Source organism: Garra rufa, chromosome 2, assembly GCF_049309525.1.
Source record: "Garra rufa chromosome 2, GarRuf1.0, whole genome shotgun sequence".
Lineage (NCBI taxonomy): Eukaryota > Metazoa > Chordata > Actinopteri > Cypriniformes > Cyprinidae > Garra > Garra rufa.
The window spans coordinates 71,595,670-71,616,490 of NC_133362.1; the positions used below are offsets into that span (position 1 = coordinate 71,595,670).

The 20,821-nt window shown below is 37.3% G+C and overlaps 7 non-coding genes and 1 pseudogene across 7 annotated transcripts; all 8 read right to left on the reverse strand.

Moving 5' to 3' along the window:
* Nucleotides 1–5,508: 5,508 nt before the first annotated feature.
* LOC141326771 (5S ribosomal RNA) lies at nt 5,509–5,627 on the reverse strand. The gene has a single exon (XR_012354121.1). It is a non-coding gene; the product is annotated as a 5S ribosomal RNA (ribosomal RNA).
* A 734-nt stretch (nt 5,628–6,361) lies between these two features.
* On the reverse strand, nt 6,362–6,480 carry LOC141326633 (5S ribosomal RNA). Its single transcript, XR_012353989.1, has one exon. It is a non-coding gene; the product is annotated as a 5S ribosomal RNA (ribosomal RNA).
* Nucleotides 6,481–6,564: 84 nt separating this feature from the next.
* LOC141326816 (5S ribosomal RNA) lies at nt 6,565–6,683 on the reverse strand. Its single transcript, XR_012354163.1, has one exon. It is a non-coding gene; the product is annotated as a 5S ribosomal RNA (ribosomal RNA).
* A 5,813-nt stretch (nt 6,684–12,496) lies between these two features.
* On the reverse strand, nt 12,497–12,615 carry LOC141326772 (5S ribosomal RNA). The gene has a single exon (XR_012354122.1). It is a non-coding gene; the product is annotated as a 5S ribosomal RNA (ribosomal RNA).
* An 84-nt stretch (nt 12,616–12,699) lies between these two features.
* Nucleotides 12,700–12,818, reverse strand: LOC141326693 (5S ribosomal RNA). The gene has a single exon (XR_012354047.1). It is a non-coding gene; the product is annotated as a 5S ribosomal RNA (ribosomal RNA).
* Nucleotides 12,819–13,548: 730 nt separating this feature from the next.
* Nucleotides 13,549–13,667, reverse strand: LOC141327847 (5S ribosomal RNA). Its single transcript, XR_012355119.1, has one exon. It is a non-coding gene; the product is annotated as a 5S ribosomal RNA (ribosomal RNA).
* An 801-nt stretch (nt 13,668–14,468) lies between these two features.
* LOC141326918 (5S ribosomal RNA) lies at nt 14,469–14,604 on the reverse strand (annotated as a pseudogene).
* An 84-nt stretch (nt 14,605–14,688) lies between these two features.
* On the reverse strand, nt 14,689–14,807 carry LOC141326692 (5S ribosomal RNA). The gene has a single exon (XR_012354046.1). It is a non-coding gene; the product is annotated as a 5S ribosomal RNA (ribosomal RNA).
* Nucleotides 14,808–20,821: the final 6,014 nt, after the last annotated feature.

Sequence of the window (20,821 nt, forward strand, 5' to 3'; positions counted from 1 at the left end):
TTTAATAGTCATATTGATTTCAGGACATATCAAAATAGCCAAATATAACATTTTATTTGTCAGGTAAAATCTATCATGCCAATTACACAATTAAACAATGAGAACCCAATTCAGTTTCAATTTAGATAAATACATAACCTCAATGACTCAAAGATGTATCTAAGAGTGGGAAAGACATACCTGACTACCAGAGAGACACACTGCAGCATGAGAGAGACCTAGAGGTTTAGCTCCAGAGACCCTCGCATACATACAGTGTGGGGGTTTTGGCTACAAAAATCCCCAAGTTGTGTTTCATCACTTGCCTTATATACCAGACCAGAACAAACAAATATTCCAATCAGCTGTAAAAATACAAAGACCTTTTGGTCTTTCAGGAGTTCTCGCAACCCCAGGTTCGCACCTGGTTGGAGGTTCCCATCTGCCCCTAAAGGGAAAACACACCCAATAGCAGCAAACCCAATTCTGTGGAAGTTTTCAATCTTTTTTACAGTATATGTGACTGCTATGAAATTGAGACCATTTTACCAATCGCACAGAGACCATTAGAATGATTCTAAACATGAAGGGGAAAAAACAATACATTCACAAGATATAACATGAGTATCATGTGCATCTTCCACATGTGACTTTAAGCAAAAGCTTTTAGGGAGAAAGGTGTGGGTGTGAGAGTGAGAGGCGGGGAATTCAAAGTAGCATGGTGGGATTGTTTGGTCTTCTTTGAAGATCCCTTAGGTTTATTGTTTTGTTGCATGCCATCTGTTTGTACAGTATTTTAATTCCATGAGCAGATAATTTCACTCCTTACAGCCATGAGGAGATAATTTCACTCCTTACAATATATCTGCTGTGCATATGTTGCACTGACTTGTTTACTGTAGTGAAAAAAAAAAAAAATGTTGCAACAGGATGTGTGTGTATCTGCATATTTCTGTGCATGTGAGCAATCTGATACATATTTTAGTATTATGGCAAAGCATACTAAAGATGGGGGTGCTTTTCATTATGCCCAAGAGTGTGTAGTTGGTTAGGCAAAAATCTGGTAATATGAATGAAGTGTGTGCCATTTCATGCAAAAGTTTGATTTTGATAATGCTATGTGTAGTTTTGGTTGCAGTGCTTCATTTTACAGGATATATGAGGTATTTTGCCGTTTGGGTGTGTGGTTTTGTGAATTGTGTTAAGTATTTTGATAAAACCAGACTAGTTTGAAAAATTGTGTGTTAGCAATTGGAAAAAACTGTAATGTGAACATTACTGTACATGTGGACATACAGTTCCCAACCAAGAAATGTAGTGCCTAAACGGTGGATTGCATATTTTGCATGCAAATACCTGTAAAACTGAAACATAAAAGTCTATGCAGTTTTTGAAATGTCAACAATAGCCAGTATTTTGAAACCTGGTGTACTTTGATTGACTGCATGTACCTTGTGAAGTGAAAACAAGTGATATTCTTTGACAGAATAATTTCATTTTGAGTCAGATTTCCAGTGTTTTGGTAAATTTAGTGTGTGCAGAGAAAGATGTGTTCTGTTTTGAAATGAAGAGTTAGTATATATTTAACAAAATGTATTTTTGAGAAGAAAATTATCCATTTGGCCAGTTGTGTTTTGTAGGTGCGAGTCTGTGTTAAAAGTTTAGAAAAAGTATCTGAAGTATGGGTAAGCGCTTGTTAGCGATTGAAAAAAACTGTAATGCATTTTCCAAAGCTTCTGCTTTACTCCTCCTCATAAAATCTCTTTGTTTTGAATACCTAATACTTCTTTTTTTAATTTTCTCTTTCATTCCCTCCCACCATTCACATACATTTTCCTCAAATAGAGAATTCTGCATTTCATAATTTATACATTTTACAATATTTTCTTTATATGCCTCTTCATTTAACAGATTTGCATTCAGACACCACAAACCCCCTCCCCTCTCCTCTTCACTTACACCCATCTTGACTGTCATCACAGCATGATCACTTAAACTGACAAACTTATATTTCACATTTTTAACATATTTTAACATTTCTCTTTTTGCCAAACATAAATCTATACGACTCTGTTTCAAATTACCCATCACCATTTGTCTTCTCGAGAATTCTCTTTTATATGGATTCTCTTCCCTCCACACATCTACTATGTCTTCATTCTGCATCCACTCTGTTAAGAACTTTCTTGACCCATCAGATTTAAAATTAGCACTACTGGAAGCATCCAGTCTCGTGCACCACACGTTGAAATCCCCAACTACTATACACTTCTCTTTCCATTGTGTCTTCATTTCCTTAAAGACTTCTTTTCTGTCAATCTCTATATTCGGTGCATAAATGTTTATAAGCCTAAACATTTCATTACAAAACTTAAATTCAAGTCCTAGCATTCTCCCATTTCCATCTTTATAAATTTGTTTCACATTTTTCACTCTGTCTCTTTTTATCAAAATCGCCACTCCACATGCTTTTACATTTCCATGACTCACATAAATTTCCCCCTCCCAACTCTTTTTTATATTGTCCATTATATCCCCTGTCCAATGCGTCTCTTGTAGGCATAGCACATCAGCTTTTAACAGTCTCTTCACCCTCTCAAACTTTTTTAGGTCTCTTAGCCCGTTACTGTTCAGACACGCAATGTGCAAAATACCCCACATAATGATTATCACAGTTTTTAAGGGATTTATACTCATTCCAATTAAATCAAACTCTTACTTTCTGCCTTTTGCTCCTCCAGTCTTTCCTTCTTTCTTTTTTTCAATATACCTTTCCCCTCACATGTATCCATGTCTTCCTCTCCGTTTTTCACAGGATTTTCTATCATTTCTTTCTCCTTTCCTCCCCCTTCGTCTTTCTTCATTCCTCTTCTCTCCAGATGTTTTTCTCCTTGACTTTTAGCATTACCACCTTCTTCATTGTCATTTTTTTCCGTCTTCCCGTTTCCATCTTCACACTCCAGACCTCTCTGATCCATCTCTTTACCTGCTGTTCTTTTTTTCTTCTTTCTCTGTCTCATCTGTTGCCCCGCGCCCGCCTCCTCTGGGCTGCTCTCACTCTTAGTATCTCCCCTGTTTGTCGCTCTCTCTTTCTCTCCCCAAGTGCTTTGACTCATCTCTCCTTCAACAATTACCTCTTCCTCTTCTTTTTCTTCACTCTCCAGCTCCTCGTACAGATCTTCCATTATCCCCTCGCCGTTCCTTTCTTCCATCATAGCCGGCGTTTCACACACGCACAGTCCTGGCCGCATTCCACACACTTCACAATTCACCTCTTTGCACTCTCTTGCATAGTGTCCTTGTTTATCGCATCTAAAACACCTAAAGCTCGGGCAGTCCCTCACAACATGTCCCGGTTGTATACACAAACGGCAAACCTTCACTTGTCGGTCATGTATCACCCTAAAGTGTTCTGTCCCTCCGAGCGTCTCAAATTTCGTTGAATAGGGCAACGATTTAACAACATTATTGAACTTAACTTTTAAAAACCTTGTCCCATCCGCGATGTCGGTTCCCGGCCACATTCTCCTCTTGATTTTAGACGCTTCTGTTATTCCCCAATCCTTTAGTTTGCTCAATATTTCTTCATCTTGAATATACATAGGCAGTCCTAAGAAAGAAACAACCACCTCCATGCAATCCACTTCCTTCACCATTACACGACTGTTTTTTTATCTTCAAACCATCCAGAATTTTTCCTTTTGCCTTCATATCTTCCATTGTTAACTCATACTCTTTTGGAGATTTATACCTGCAACCGATCACTCCTCCGCATTCTTCCTTCACACTCTTCAATAGTTCCATCATTGTGATTCTGTCCTCCCCCTCCATCTCCACCAGCACCGTCAGTTCCTTTCCATAGCTGTGCTCTCCATCTCTCTTGTCCTGCATGTTTCGACCTCTTCCCGTCTCCTGTTGTCCAGCCATTTCTCTTTCCTTGCTGTGTGAGGTATTTATCCCCAAACAGCACGACACTGTTTGAGGATTAAATGACCCCCCAACACGCAAACACTCCTTTGGAGCAGTTTTTCCAAACAATGTGAAAAGAATTGAATCCTTTACTCCACTCAAACAAACACACACCTTCTTCCTCCTTGCTTCTCTCACTGTACCACTTCCTGTCACCACTAGGGAGCGCTCAAGGTGGTATGGCCGTAAGCGAGGACTGCTCCAAAAAGTGGGTTATTTATAGATCAGCCTCCGTAAAAGCCATCATATTATATAAATAGTGAAGAAAAGGCAAAAGCTTACAGCACCTGGTATTCCCAGGCGGTCTCCCATCCAGAGTTACAAGATTAAAATGGGGTCAGAATTAACTGTGAGAGATGACTAGTGGTTAAAAGAATGAGACATAAAAGAAGATTGGTTTAAATAGATTTGGTTTTTATACAAGGTTCACATAAAAGACTTTAAAACAACACGATAAAACTAGGTAAATGCTGTTAAAAGAATACAGTTCATTTGTCCATACCCTAAAAACAGTCCAAGAATCCCAGTGTGTTGATAAGTCCAATGTGAGTGTCCACCATTGTATATACAATCCACAGAAAGTGTAATCCAAAGTTTGCAGGTGGTGAATGGAAAGGTGAGCTCTAAAATTAGCAAACTCCTTAATCCAACAGTTTGGTGACTGTCCTTTGTTTGTCATGCTGCTCTCTTATACAGTTGTACTTCCTGCTTCCTGTCATGTGTCTAGTCACATGGCAGGCCAACCATCCATTTATTTAAGACACACACACACTTAAAATGTTAAGAGCAATAAAATGGCCTAAAAAAACATGTAAAACACTTAACACTCTATAATACATTTAAATGATTGTAATAAATAGAGCGGTAAAACACGTCGTTCTAAAAGCCAGCATATTATATAAATAGTGAAGAAAAGGCAAAAGCTTACAGCACCTGGTATTCCCAGGCGGTCTCCCATCCAGAGTTACAAGATTAAAATGGGGTCAGATTTAACTGTGAGAGATGACTAGTGGTTAAAAGAATGAGACATAAAAGAAGATTGGTTTAAATAGATTTGGTTTATATACAAGGTTCACATAAAAGACTTTAAAACAACACGATAAAACTAGGAAAATGCTGTTAAAAGAATACAGTTCATTTGTCCATACCCTAAAAACAGTCCAAGAATCCCAGTGTGTTGATAAGTCCAATGTGAGTGTCCACCATTGTATATACAATCCACAGAAAGTGTAATCCAAAGTTTGCAGGTGGTGAATGGAAAGGTGAGCTCTAAAATTAGCAACTCCTTAATCCAACAGTTTGGTGACTTTTTTTGTCATGCTGCTCTCTTATACAGTTGTACTTCCTGCTTCCTGTCATGTGTCTAGTCACATGGCAGGCCAACCATCCATTTATTAAAGACACACACACACTTAAAATGTTAAGAGTAATAAAATGGCCTAAAAAACATGTAAAACACTTAACACTCTATAATACATTTAAATGATTGTAATAAATAGAGCGGTAAAACACGTCTTTCTAAAAGCCAGCATATTATATAAATAGTGAAGAAAAGGCAAAAGCTTACAGCACCTGGTATTCCCAGGCGGTCTCCCATCCAAGTACTAACCAGGCCCGACGCTGCTTTGCTTCCGAGATCAGACGAGATCGGGCGGTCTCAGCGCAGTATGGCCGTAAGCGAGGGCTGCTCCAAAAAGTGGGCTATTTAAAGATCAGCCTCCGTAAAAGCCAGCATATTATATAAATAGTGAAGAAAGGGCAAAAGCTTACAGCACCTGGTATTCCCAGGCGGTCTCCCATCCAGAGTTACAAGATTAAAATGGGGTCAGATTTAACTGTGAGAGATGACTAGTGGTTAAAAGAATGAGACATAAAAGAAGATTGGTTTAAATAGATTTGGTTTATATACAAGGTTCACATAAAAGACTTTAAAACAACACGATAAAACTAGGTAAATGCTGTTAAAAGAATACAGTTCATTTGTCCATACCCTAAAAACAGTCCAAGAATCCCAGTGTGTTGATAAGTCCAATGTGAGTGTCCACCATTGTATATACAATCCACAGAAAGTGTAATCCAAAGTTTGCAGGTGGTGAATGGAAAGGTGAGCTCTAAAATTAGCAAACTCCTTAATCCAACAGTTTGGTGACTGTCCTTTGTTTGTCATGCTGCTCTCTTATACAGTTGTACTTCCTGCTTCCTGTCATGTGTCTAGTCACATGGCAGGCCAACCATCCATTTATTTAAGACACACACACACACACTTAAAATGTTAAGAGCAATAAAATGGCCTAAAAAAACATGTAAAACACTTAACACTCTATAATACATTTAAATGATTGTAATAAATAGAGCGGTAAAACACGTCTTTCTAAAAGCCAGCATATTATATAAATAGTGAAGAAAAGGCAAAAGCTTACAGCACCTGGTATTCCCAGGCGGTCTCCCATCCAAGTACTAACCAGGCCCGACGCTGCTTTGCTTCCGAGATCAGACGAGATCGGGCGCTCTCAGCGCAGTATGGCCGTAAGCGAGTACTGCTCCAAAAAGTGGGCTATTTATAGATCAGCCTCCGTAAAAGCCATCATATTATATAAATAGTGAAGAAAAGGCAAAAGCTTACAGCACCTGGTATTCCCAGGCGGTCTCCCATCCAAGTACTAACCAGGCCCGACGCTGCTTTGCTTCCGAGATCAGACGAGATCGGGCGCTCTCAGCGCAGTATGGTCGTAAGCGAGGACTGCTCCAAAAAGTGGGTTATTTATAGATCAGCCTCCGTAAAAGCCATCATATTATATAAATAGTGAAGAAAAGGCAAAAGCTTACAGCACCTGGTATTCCCAGGGGGTCTCCCATCCAAGTACTAACCAGGCCCGACGCTGCTTTTCTTCCGAGATCAGACGAGATTTTTTTTTTTTTTTTTTTTTATTATAACAAATTCTTATATACAGTACATAATTTGCAGTCATCAGTCATCTAATAATACAAACTTTAAAACAAAAACAAAAAACTAAGAAAAACAAAACAAAAAAAAGAAATTGAATTAAAACACAATTTTGGGATTTTCCTATAACAACAAGTTCTGATATACATGACATTTTTGCAAACATGGTAAATGCAAATTTGGTAAAAAGATCCAAACTTTAAAGCATACAAAATTCCACATACAAGGGATCTTCTTATAACAGCAAACTCTAACATATACATCATAGTTTGGAATCAACCTTCTTTTGGTAATAAAACTTTAAACCCTGTCCAAGTCCTTGTGACATAAGGATTATTTTTAACAATACTTCTATCAAATATTTCTATATTATTGCACATATTACAATAATCATATATTACTTGTAATTCCTCTGTTAATATCTGCTCATATAATGCAATTACAGAAATTTCTTTTCCCTTTTGTCTCATTATATTTCTTCTTTTCCATATTGCATATCTGGCTATAGATAACATAAAATTAATCGCATATTTATTTTTAGATTTGCCTCTAATTCCAAATAAAAGTAAATTATCCCATTCTTTTATATCTATTTGTTCATTGTATATAAAATTAGTCACCATCTTTTTTAAAATTTCAATAATACCATTCAACTTTCTGCAATTCAAAAAAATATGTAGTACACCTTCTGCTTTTTCCATACATATCTTACATCTGTCATCTTGTTCCAGCCCTATTTTATGTAAAATCATTCCTGTCATCAAACAATTGTGTCTTAATAAAAAATCAAAATTTTCTATAGTCGGGCTTTTAAAATTCATCCTTACATTTTTCCATATTTCTGAAGCATCAAAATCATCAAAGATCTTTTCCCAAAATTCTATTGCTTTTGGTTTTATGAAAGCATTATTGCGTATTAAAGTGTAGAACAATCTAACAGCACATTCATTAAAAACAATCTTATCTTCACCTACTTTTAAAAATATTTTTGTTTTCTTTTTCTCACTTTCTTCATTATTTTCATCAATAGTTTTAATCCATTTTTCTGGTAAAGCTAACTTTAATTTTGCATATTGCTCCTCAATTTGTCCTATATTTTCTATTTCCTCTCTTTCTTCCAACGAGTCGATTATTGCTTGTGTTGGTAAAAATCCAGGTATAACTTCATATAATATATCCTTAATTTGTCTAAAGCCTACTGTATACCAATTTTCATAAAAGATTTTACTATTATAGTTCTGATTTAAAAACAGAGGTTGTTTTATTAACTGTTCTCTCCCTTTAATTTCTATGTGCACATTTTTATAAAAAGCTTTCCACGTTTTCAACACTTCTTTATAAAAATCTGGTATATTTTCTATCATATTGTCTCTAAATGCCGTCCATATAAAATCATCTTTTATTAGCCCACACTTATTAACAAAATAACTCATTACTCTTTTCCAAGGAATATCATCCTCATTTGTAAATTTCTTCACTGTTTTAATTCTCATACTTTTCATTCTTAGCCATGGATCTATTAATCCTAATCCTCCATCTTCTATTTTACCTATCATAGTATTGTACGCTTTTTTAGCTGGTTTACCATCCCATAAAAACTTTAATATCATTGCTTTTATTCTTTAATATATTCCCATAGGAAGACTAACTACACTTAAAACGTACCACATTTTAGATAAAAGTAGGGAATTAACTACAAGCACCTTCCCCTTAAGATACAACGCTCTCTGTTTCCAAAAGTTTAGCCTTTTTTCCATTTTATTTACAACTACATCCCAATTAATTTCCTTATTTATACTTTCATTACATCCAAGTGTAATTCCTAAAATTTTTATGTTTTCTTTTTGTTCTTTAAAGTGCCAGTTTTTTGATGGAATTTCTACTTTACCAATTCTCAAGAATTCTGTTTTATCTTTATTAACTTTAGCTCCTGACCCTCTACAATATTTATCAATTATTTCCATTGCTTTGTTTACACTGTTTATATCTTTCAAAATCAAAGTAGTATCATCAGCATACTGAAAAATTTTTTGTTCAACTTCATTACACTCTATTGTTACTCCTTTTATTTTTCTCTCTCTATTTATAGCTAAACCAAGTGGTTCAGCAACCAAAGTATACAATAGCGCTGATATAGGACATCCTTGTCTTATAGATCTGGATATTCTAACAAATTCTGTTAAAAACCCATTTATTTTAACACAACTATAAATATCAGTGTAAAGGCATTTAATCCATTTTATAAAATTATTTCCAAAACCAAATTTTTTAAGCAAATCAAAAATATATTTATGTTCTACACGATCAAAAGCCTTTTCCAAATCAATACTAACAAGGAAACCTTCATCATTCTTCTCTCTTTTGTACCATATTAAATCTCTTATGTTCATTACCGTATCTGCTATATCTCTTCCTATAATTCCGTAAGCTTGATTGGTTTTTACTATTTGTGGAATAACTTTTTTAAGTCTGTTAGACATAATTTTTGCTAATATTTTATAATCTGTATTTAGCATACTCAATGGTCTATAATTCCTCAGATCATCTCTATTCCCTTTCTTTTTATAAATTATTTTAATCATCCCTTTTTTCATACTTTCACTTAATTGTCCATTTTGAAAGATGTTAAAAAATAAATCTTTCAGAATTGGTATTAGAACATTCTTAAAAATTTTATAAAATTCTGATGATAGACCATCAAGCCCAGGGCTTTTCCCATTACTTAGCTGCATTATAGCTTCATCTATTTCTTCTTCTGTTATCTCATTATCACACATTTTTTTATCTTCCTCTTTTTACTTTAGCTTTAATTTGACTTAACAAGAACTTTTCATCTATTTCATTAACCCCTTCTGCCCTAAATAAAACTCCATAAAAATCCTGTACCGCCTTTAAAATCCCTTCCTTATCTTTTATATTTTTATCTTCCACTAAAACATTCTTTATCAGATCAGCCTTTTGTCTGTTTTTTTCTAGTTCAAAGAAAAACTTTGTACTTCTTTCTCCTTCTACAGTATTCCTTATTTTACTTCTTATTTTTGCACCCATACATTTGTCGTCCTCCATTTTTTTAAATTTCTCTTCTAACTCTACTATTTTCTTGATTTCCATATTTCCTTCCTCTACTTTTTCCATTTCCTTTTCCCAATCTTTATTTAACTGCATTTCTTTAAAGCTTTTAGCTTTCCGTATTTTCTTTGAACATGCTATAGAAAATCTTTTAATATCAGATTTTAAATTATCCCACCACACACATAATGCTTCGGTATAAAACAGATCTTTTATACTATTTATAATTAGGTTTTCTATCTCCATTTTATAAAAATTATTTTTGAAAAGTTCTGTGTTAATAACCCATACACCAGACCCTCTTTCTACTTCACTAAAATCTATGTTTACATATAAAAAGTCATGATCACTTCCACTATAAATTTTGTAAAAAACTTTAAAAATAGCTTTCTCAAAATTTTTATCACATAAAACAAAATCTATTCTACTTTGTTTTAAGCTATTATTTACCCATTGTCTTCTTGAATATTCTCTTTTACCTTTATTTCTATCTCTCCATACATCAACCAATTCACATTTATCCATTATTGTTTTTAGTTCCATTCTTCCTATATCAGCCCTATATACCATATGATCGTCAATATCTATCCTTTCTAAAACTGTATTGAAATCACCTATAACAATAACATTTTTCCATAAATTCATTAAAACACTCAGCTTTTTAAAAAATAAGGCTCTTTCTCCATTTTCATTTGGAGCATGTATATTACAGATTGTTATTTCTTCTCCCTTCTCTATAATTTTCACAGTTAAAATTCTTCCTTTGTTATCTTTAAATAAAACATCAGCTGATTCTACTGCTCCTCTTCTAATAAGTATTGCCAAACCTTTTCTCATATTTATATCATTGCTGCACCATATTTCTCCATCCCAACACTTTTTTAAATCATTCTGTATTGTTTCACTCCATCTAGTCTCTTGCATACATATAATATCAGCTTTCTTTGTTAAAGATATTATATTTTCAAACTTGCATTTAGATGACAACCCTCTAACATTGATTGAGACTAAACATAAATCACTCATAAAAAGAAAAACAAAAACAAGATCAACCACAAACTTAAAACAGGTCATCATCTAAATTATATTTATATTCAAATTACTTATTTACATTTGTTTTCCCTAATAACTCTTTTCTTTCTTCTCTTCTTAACTTTTGTTTCTTTAATACTTTTGTAATGTCAAGTTGTCCCACATTTGTCTTTTTACGCGTTTTATTCATAATGTCCAGTATTCTATTGTCTAATTTAAAAGTCATTGGATTACTATCTTCCTCTCTCACCTCTTCTTTGTCCCATCCAGCCATAGCTCCACTTGTTGTTGCACATTCCTTAAGTTCCACTTGTCCATCATTCGTATCTGTGTGTTGTCTATCAGTCTCCTTTACATGCTCCCCGCTTTCTCCAGCATCCCTGTCCTCTTCTTTGTCCCATCCAGCCATAGCTCCACTTGTTGTTGCACATTCCTTAAGTTCCATTTGTCCATCATTCATATCTGTGTGTTGTCTATCAGCCTCCTTCACATACTCCCTGCTTTCTCCAGCATCCCTGTCCTTTTCAATTTCACACATTTCCCCTGCTTGAGCCACTACATCCTCAGTACCTTCGTTTGTCTCCTGTGTTTGATCCTTTCGTCTCTCGTAATACTAACTAAAAAAATAAACTTCAAAATAAATCAAAAACAAAATATATACAAAAATATAAATACAACTAAGGGAGAGCCTTTCTCTCCCAACTGCTGCTTAATCACTTCCTGTTGGCAAGTGTGCCCTCAGGTGGCGGTATCAGCGCGGTATGGCCGTAAGCGAGGACTGCTCCAAAAAGTGGGTTATTTATAGATCAGCCTCCGTAAAAGCCATCATATTATATAAATAGTGAAGAAAAGGCAAAAGCTTACAGCACCTGGAATTCCCAGGCGGTCTCCCATCCAGAGTTACAAGATTAAAATGGGGTCAGATTTAACTGTGAGAGATGACTAGTGGTTAAAAGAATGAGACATAAAAGAAGATTGGTTTAAATAGATTTGGTTTATATACAAGGTTCACATAAAAGACTTTAAAACAACACGATAAAACTAGGTAAATGCTGTTAAAAGAATACAGTTCATTTGTCCATACCCTAAAAACAGTCCAAGAATCCCAGTGTGTTGATAAGTCCAATGTGAGTGTCCACCATTGTATATACAATCCACAGAAAGTGTAATCCAAAGTTTGCAGGTGGTGAATGGAAAGGTGAGCTCTAAAATTAGCAAACTCCTTAATCCAACAGTTTGGTGACTGTCCTTTGTTTGTCATGCTGCTCTCTTATACAGTTGTACTTCCTGCTTCCTGTCATGTGTCTAGTCACATGGCAGGCCAACCATCCATTTATTTAAGACACACACACACTTAAAATGTTAAGAGCAATAAAATGGCCTAAAAAAACATGTAAAACACTTAACACTCTATAATACATTTAAATGATTGTAATAAATAGAGCGGTAAAACACGTCTTTCTAAAAGCCAGCATATTATATAAATAGTGAAGAAAAGGCAAAAGCTTACAGCACCTGGTATTCCCAGGCGGTCTCCCATCCAAGTACTAACCAGGCCCGACGCTGCTTTGCTTCCGAGATCAGACGAGATCGGGCGGTCTCAGCGCAGTATGGCCGTAAGCGAGGGCTGCTCCAAAAAGTGGGCTATTTAAAGATCAGCCTCCGTAAAAGCCATCATATTATATAAATAGTGAAGAAAAGGCAAAAGCTTACAGCACCTGGTATTCCCAGGCGGTCTCCCATCCAAGTACTAACCAGGCCCGGCGCTGCTTTGCTTCCGAGATCAGACGAGATCGGGCGCTCTCAGCGCAGTATGGCCGTAAGCGAGGACTGCTCCAAAAAGTGGGTTATTTATAGATCAGCCTCCGTAAAAGCCATCATATTATATAAATAGTGAAGAAAAGGCAAAAGCTTACAGCACCTGGTATTCCCAGGCGGTCTCCCATCCAGAGCTACAAGATTAAAATGGGGTCAGATTTAACTGTGAGAGATGACTAGTGGTTAAAAGAATGAGACATAAAAGAAGATTGGTTTAAATAGATTTGGTTTATATACAAGGTTCACATAAAAGACTTTAAAACAACACGATAAAACTAGGTAAATGCTGTTAAAAGAATACAGTTCATTTGTCCATACCCTAAAAACAGTCCAAGAATCCCAGTGTGTTGATAAGTCCAATGTGAGTGTCCACCATTGTATATACAATCCACAGAAAGTGTAATCCAAAGTTTGCAGGTGGTGAATGGAAAGGTGAGCTCTAAAATTAGCAAACTCCTTAATCCAACAGTTTGGTGACTGTCCTTTGTTTGTCATGCTGCTCTCTTATACAGTTGTACTTCCTGCTTCCTGTCATGTGTCTAGTCACATGGCAGGCCAACCATCCATTTATTTAAGACACACACACACTTAAAATGTTAAGAGCAATAAAATGGCCTAAAAAAACATGTAAAACACTTAACACTCTATAATACATTTAAATGTTTGTAATAAATAGAGCGGTAAAACACGTCTTTCTAAAAGCCAGCATAATATATAAATAGTGAAGAAAAGGCAAAAGCTTACAGCACCTGGTATTCCCAGGCGGTCTCCCATCCAAATACTAACCAGGCCCTACGCTGCTTAGCTTCCGAGATCAGACGAGATCGGGCGCTCTCAGCGCGGTATGGCCATAAGCGAGGGCTGCTCCAAAATGTGGGCTATTTAAAGATCAGCCTCCGTAAAAGCCAGCATATTATATAAATAGTGAAGAAAAGGCAAAAGCTTACAGCACCTGGTATTCCCAGGCGGTCTCCCATAAAAGTGTAACAATCGGCCTTATCAGCCGAGTTACAAGACTAAAATGGGGTCAGATTTAACTGTGAGAGATGACTAGTGGTTAAAAGAATGAGACATAAAAGAAAATTGGTTTAAATAGATTTGGTGTATTTACAAGGTTCACATAAAAGACTTTAAAACAACACGATAAAACTAGGTCAACTCTGTTAAAAGAATACAGTTCATTTTTCCATACCCTAAAAACAGGTAAACTCTGTTAAAAGAATACATTTCATTTGTCCATACCCTAAAAACAGTCCAAGAATCCCAGTGTGTTGATAAGTCCAATGTGAGTGTCCACCAGTGTATATACAATCCACAGAAAGTGTAATCCAAAGTTTGCAGGTGGTGAATGGAAAGGTGAGCTCTAAAATTAGCAACTCCTCAATCCAACAGTTTGGTGACTGTCCTTTGTTTGTCATGCTGCTCTCTTATACAGTTGTACTTCCTGCTTCCTGTCATGTGTCTAGTCACATGACAGGCCAACCATCCATTTATTAAAGACACATACACTTAAAATGTTAAGAGTAATAAAATGGCCTAAAAAACATGTAAAACACTTAAAACTCTATAATACATTTAAATGATTGTAATAAATAGAGCGGTAAAACACGTCTTTCTAAAAGCCAGCATATTATATAAATAGTGAAGAAAAGGCAAAAGCTTACAGCACCTGGTATTCCCAGGCGGTCTCCCATCCAAGTACTAACCAGGCCCGAGTACTAACCAGGCCCGACGCTGCTTAGCTTCCGAGATCAGACGAGATCGGGCGCTCTCAGCGCCTTATGGCCATAAGCGAGGGCTGCTCCAAAATGTGGGCTATTTAAAGATCAGCCTCCGTAAAAGCCAGCATATTATATAAATAGTGAAGAAAAGGCAAAAGCTTACAGCACCTGGTATTCCCAGGCGGTCTCCCATCCAAGTACTAACCAGGCCCGACGCTGCTTAGCTTCTGAGATCAGACGAGATCGGGCGCTCTCAGCGCGGTATGGCCATAAGCGAGGGCTGCTCCAAAAAGTGGGCTATTTAAAGATCAGCCTCCGTAAAAGCCAGCATATTATATAAATAGTGAAGAAAAGGCAAAAGCTTACAGCACCTGGTATTCCCAGGCGGTCTCCCATAAAAGTGTAACAATTGGCCTTATCAGCCGAGTTACAAGACTAAAATGGGGTCAGATTTAACTGTGACAGATGAGTGGTTAAAATAATGAGACATGAAAGGATTTGTGGTTTTAGAAACAAAGTTACTTGCTGGACTTCCAAAACAGGCGGAACACACAGAAGATCATCATCACGGACCCCCTCAGCATACAGCCGGTGAGTCCTGTGAATCTAGTCAATATCGACAGTTTATAAGTGTAGAGGAACAAGCCAAAACTGATCGACACACAAATCGATGGCAAAAACAGGGAGCGAGACCCAAAGGCACTCGAGACATTAGACTGTAAGAGTATCTCGTATTGCTGCGATATCATCCTCTACTCCAGATAGGGTTAGTGTTTTACCACCCCCTATACCGCTTGAAAACAGATTTGAGGCATTAATGAATGTGGGTGAGGAATCCCCAAATGTGACTGAACATGAATCGTATCAGCCAGCTGCTAACATCGCTACAAAGAGGCGCGCAAGGTCGAGCAGACAGCGGCACTCAGCTCAGAGCGCAGCCGAGCACAGGACTCTGATAGTGGGAGACTCTATTATCGGAAATAGAAGTAGCAGAACTACAATTACATGCTGCTGTCCTCAAGCAACCGTCTCTGATGTGAACAAGGAACTTCGGAACATTCTAATGAAACACAAGACTGCAAATCGAATCATCATCCATGTAGGAAAGAATGATATTCGGAAAGAGCAGTCAGAACTCCTAAAGAAGGATTTTGGTGAACTCATTGAAACACTTCGAAGACTTGAAGTTCAGTCGTTCATCAGTGGACCACTCCCAGCAAGGGGAACTAACATGTTTTCACGGTTGCTTGGACTGAATACCTGGCTACAAAGAACCTGCAGTCTAAAAGGAGTCAACTTCATTGACAACTTCAACCTTTTCTGGGGCCATAGACAATTGTTCAAACTGGACGGCCTCCACCCAAACAAACTTGGTGCGAGAGTGCTAAAGGACAATATATATTTTTCACTCCGGCATCCATCAGTAGAATGTGTCAGTCCACCCAACATGAATGGCACACACACACTTGGACAATGTATGCGTGACGACAGGACATCTTATCAGCCTCAGATTCATCATGATGTCAACACAACCCACAAGGACACTGACATCGCCACACAGCCACAACAAGCACTGCTTATGGACACTTTCCTGGCTGAGCCCTGCCCAGAGAGCTCATCACAGACAGACTGTGACGTATTACAACAGCTCCAAGACTCAGCACCGAAGGACGACTTTCTGGTAAACAGTCAGGGAAGCCAGGACAACATATTTCAGCCACCGGAAACACCAGAGCCAGAGCTCCATTCACCAGACACATTATCCCTCTCTCCAGCATCTCCACTTTTAAACTTCTCACAGAAAATGGAGGAACTGGTATATGCTGGAACCAGACTCTCCCACTCTTTTGCTGCAAGCCCCCAGTTATCAACTAAAAAACGGCGGGCACCACAACCACCAAAACCTGTGGGTCCAGCTCGCCCTCCTCCTCCTCCTGTGAGAGCTCTCCGGCCGCTGCCACAACGTCAGGGCCCAAACCCTCCTGTGTCTGCTGTGAGTGAACCAAAAACAACTGATAACAGCTCTCAGTGATATGTGTCGGGTCCCCGCTATAATTGCAGCAACACTCTGGAATGTTTACATAACAAGCGGGAACCCAGTGTGCCTGTAGTTTTCCCTATTTTTGTTTTAATATGTGATAGAAAGTCAAAGGCCATCTCAAGTCGTACGGTTGACCAATCTAATCTGAGGCCTATTAGGTATCAAACTAAGATTGCTCTAGAGACAAAAAGTAATGCCATCAAGCTAGCATTTTTAAACATTCGCTCACTAAAAAATAAATCACATCTGATCAATGATTTTATAACTACAAACAACCTGGATTTTATGTTTCTAAATGAAACATGGCTAGAAGACAGCTGCAGCGCAACAGTCCTCAATGAAGTAGCCCCTCCTAACTTTACTTTCATGAGTGTCTGCAGAGCTGTTAGGAGAGGTGGTGGCGTAGCTGCTCTATTTAAAGATGTCTATCAATGCAAGCAAGTGTCATTTGGTCAGTACATGTCATTTGAATATCTAGGGATTGTGTTGAAAGGTGCTCCACGCATTCTATTCATCATTATTTACAGGCCCCCAAAATACTCTCCATCCTTTGTTGAAGAGTTCACAGAACTGCTATCAATGATTTGTTCAGAGTTTGACTGTTTTGTTATTGCAGGGGATTTTAATGTTCATATAGAAAATGCATAAATCAAAACCACAAAAGAACTTATAACGGTTTTGAACACGTTTGACCTGATTCAGCATGTGCATGGGCCTACACACAATCGTGGACACACTCTTGATTTACTCATCAGTAAGGGTCTAAACATTTCATCCACTGTTATCAAGGATGTAGCACTATCTGATCACTTCTGTATTTTCTTTGATATATTGATCTCTGCTCCTAATGAATGTAGATCTGTCTCTGTCAGAAAGAGATGCATTAACGATAACACTAGTGTGCTATTTATGAAGGCTATATCTTCAATGCCAAGCATTTCTGCAGACTCTGTTGATCTTCTCCTGGAGTCCTTTGACTCAAAAGTTAAGAATGTCATTGATGACATCGCACCTGTGAAAATCAGAAAGATGTCAGGCAGACAGAAATCATCGTGGAGAAAATCAACAGCAGTACAGAGTATGAAAAGACAATGCAGAAAAGCTGAGCGGATGTGGCTTTTCTGAGAAGATCAATAATATCAGAAAGACAATCAGCACACCCTCAAGTTATGCAGAGATCAGACAGATTCGACCGCAATCTCAAAAAGAAGTCACTATGTCTACTTTTGAAGCAATCGATAGCAACATTTTGGAAGAAACAGTACAGCACCTCAAATCGTCAACCTGCTACCTTGACACACTTCCCACATCTTTTTTCAAAAGTGTGCTTAGCTGTTTGGAAGCAGATCTCTTAGAAGTGGTGAACACCTCACTTCTTTCTGGGACTTTTCCAAACTCACTGAAAACTGCAGCTGTTAAGCCCCTTTTGAAAAAGAGAAATCTTGATAACACCATATTGAGCAACTATAGACCAATATCAAATCTTCCTTTCATAGGTAAGATTATTGAAAAGGTTGTTTTCAATCAGCTGAATCACTACTTAAACTCAAATGGATACCTGGATCATTTCCAATCTGGCTTCAGACAACATCATAGCACAGAGACAGCGCTCATAAAGATAATAAATGATATTCGCCTAAATTCAGATTCTGGCAAAATATCAGTGCTGGTATTACTAGATCTCAGTGCTGCGTTCGACACAGTCGATCATAACATTCTTTTAGATAGACTGGAAAACTGGGTCGGGCTTTCTGGGATGGTTCTCAACTGGTTCAGGTCATACTTAGAAGGGAGAAGCTATTATGTGAGTATAGGAGAACATAAGTCTAAGTGGACGTCCATGACATGCGGAGTCCCACAAGGCTCAATTCTAGCGCCTCTGTTGTTCAGCCTGTATATGCTCCCACTAAGTCAAATAATGAGAAAGAACCAAATAGCATATCACAGCTATGCAGATGATACCCAGATTTACCTAGCCTTATCGCCAAATGACTACAGCCCCATTGACTCCCTCTGCCAATGCATTGATGAAATTAACAGTTGGATGTGCCAAAACTTTTTACAGTTAAACAAGGAGAAAACAGAAGTCATTGCATTTGGAAACAAAGATGAAGTTCATAAGGTAAATGCGTACCTTGACACTAGGGGTCAAAAAACAAAAAATCAAGTCAAGAATCTGGGTGTGATTCTGGAGTCAGACCTCAGTTTCAGTAGCCATGTCAAAGCAGTAACTAAATCAGCATACTATCATCTTAAAAACATTGCAAGAATTAGATGTTTTGTTTCCCATTAAGATTTGGAGAAACTTGTTCATGCCTTTATCACCAGCAGGGTGGACTATTGTAATGGTCTCCTCACTGGCCTTCCCAAGAAGACCATTAGACAGCTGCAGCTCATACAGAACGCTGCTGCCAGGATTCTGACTAGAACCAAAAAATCAGAGCATATTACACCAGTCCTCAGGTCCTTACACTGGCTTCCAGTTATGTTTAGGATAGATTTTAAAGTACTTTTACTTGTTTATAAAGCACTCAATGGCCTAGGACCTACATACATTGCAGATATGCTCACTGAATATAAACCTAACAGACAACTCAGATCACTAGGATCGAGTCAGTTAGTAATATCAAGGGTTCACACAAAACAGGGGGAATCTGCTTTTAGCTATTATGCCGCCCGCAGTTGGAATCAGCTTCCAGAAGAGATCAGATGTGCTAATACATTAGTCACATTTAAATGCAGACTCAAAACTCATCTGTTCAGTTGTGCATTTATTGAATGAGCACTGTGCTACGTCCGAACAGATTGCATTATTTTATGTATAATCATTTCTGTATTAATTCATTTGAAATCATTTTCTTTTTTTTAAATCATCTTAAATGTTCTTAATTTTGTTTTTATTGTTGTGATTATTATTTTAAATTTTTATGATTTTTATGCTATTGTGATTTTAATTCCTTTTTATGTACAGCACTTTGAATTACCATTGTGTATGAAATGTGCTATATAAATAAACTTGCCTTGCCTTGCCTTACCATAGACATAACAATATGTCTATGGGTGTTACACCAAATTCTATGACCATCGTATTTTGTATACCATAGAGGGCGCTGTGTTGTCAGTGTGCAGCAACTACGCAAACAGTGTAAAGAGGGAATCTGTACTTCACTTCACAAGCTTAGAAAGGCTGATTATTCACATCACATAAAACTTGTCAGATTTTAAACGCAGTGTAATCGTGAGCGCGCCTAAAAGAGAGACCATCGGATCGCGTGTCGCGAAAAATCATTTGATTCAGATCGGGACTTTGGAGTGGGTTCGCTGTTCTCTCTCTCTCTCTCTCTCTCTCTCTCTCTGTGTGTGTGTGTGTGTGTGTGTGTGTAAATTAACAGTAATTAGCGACCGAGTTCCATTACCACAGAGATATTTTTCACATTGAGTGTTTAGGATTCAAGAGAGCAGACTTGCCTTTCAGAGTGTGACAGCCTCAGCACTTCATCGTTGTGTGCCGTTATGTACTGTTTCGTTGCATTCCCCGTTGACGCTGCGTAGGGGCTGAGTGGATGCAGAAGATCCGAGGGGATGACTTCAACCCGACCAAATTTTTAAATGCATATAATTCTCAGTGTATTTCAGTGTATTTTGTGCGTTTCTGTACTTTCTATTACTGCATTTATTTTGTGCAAGTGAGATGAGTAAAGACCATCTTTTTCATGAATCATCTCTCTGGTGCAGCACACAGTATTTTACTACCTGTAAAAATACACAAACTTATCTATATTAAATTGTTTGTGGTACCTACAGTTACAAATGTAAAATATGCGATGATAATATTGATCGAGCAATTGATGTAAGGTAAGTGAAAATATATGCGCAGAATTGAGAAAATAGTATTAATGGAGATAAATTGTAGCCTATCACAGCTAGGCAAACATGTGAATGCATTTTATCCAAACAACTCTAATTGTAGTTGTAAATCTATATTTACAGTAGGCATAATTGTCATTGCGTATGCAACATGAGTCAAATACAATCTTCTGTTCGTGAACAGTTGTATTTCATTCATTATCTGACTATGCATCCATGCATTTAATTGCCATTGGCTCGTGTGATAGTAATGGATCTTAGTAGTATTTTAAGTGATACTAGACAATAATAATTGATCCCCGCACGACGGTGTAATTTACTTCCGAGTAAAGATAGGATCAGTCAAATGAAATACAATAAATGTACAAATAAATATTACAA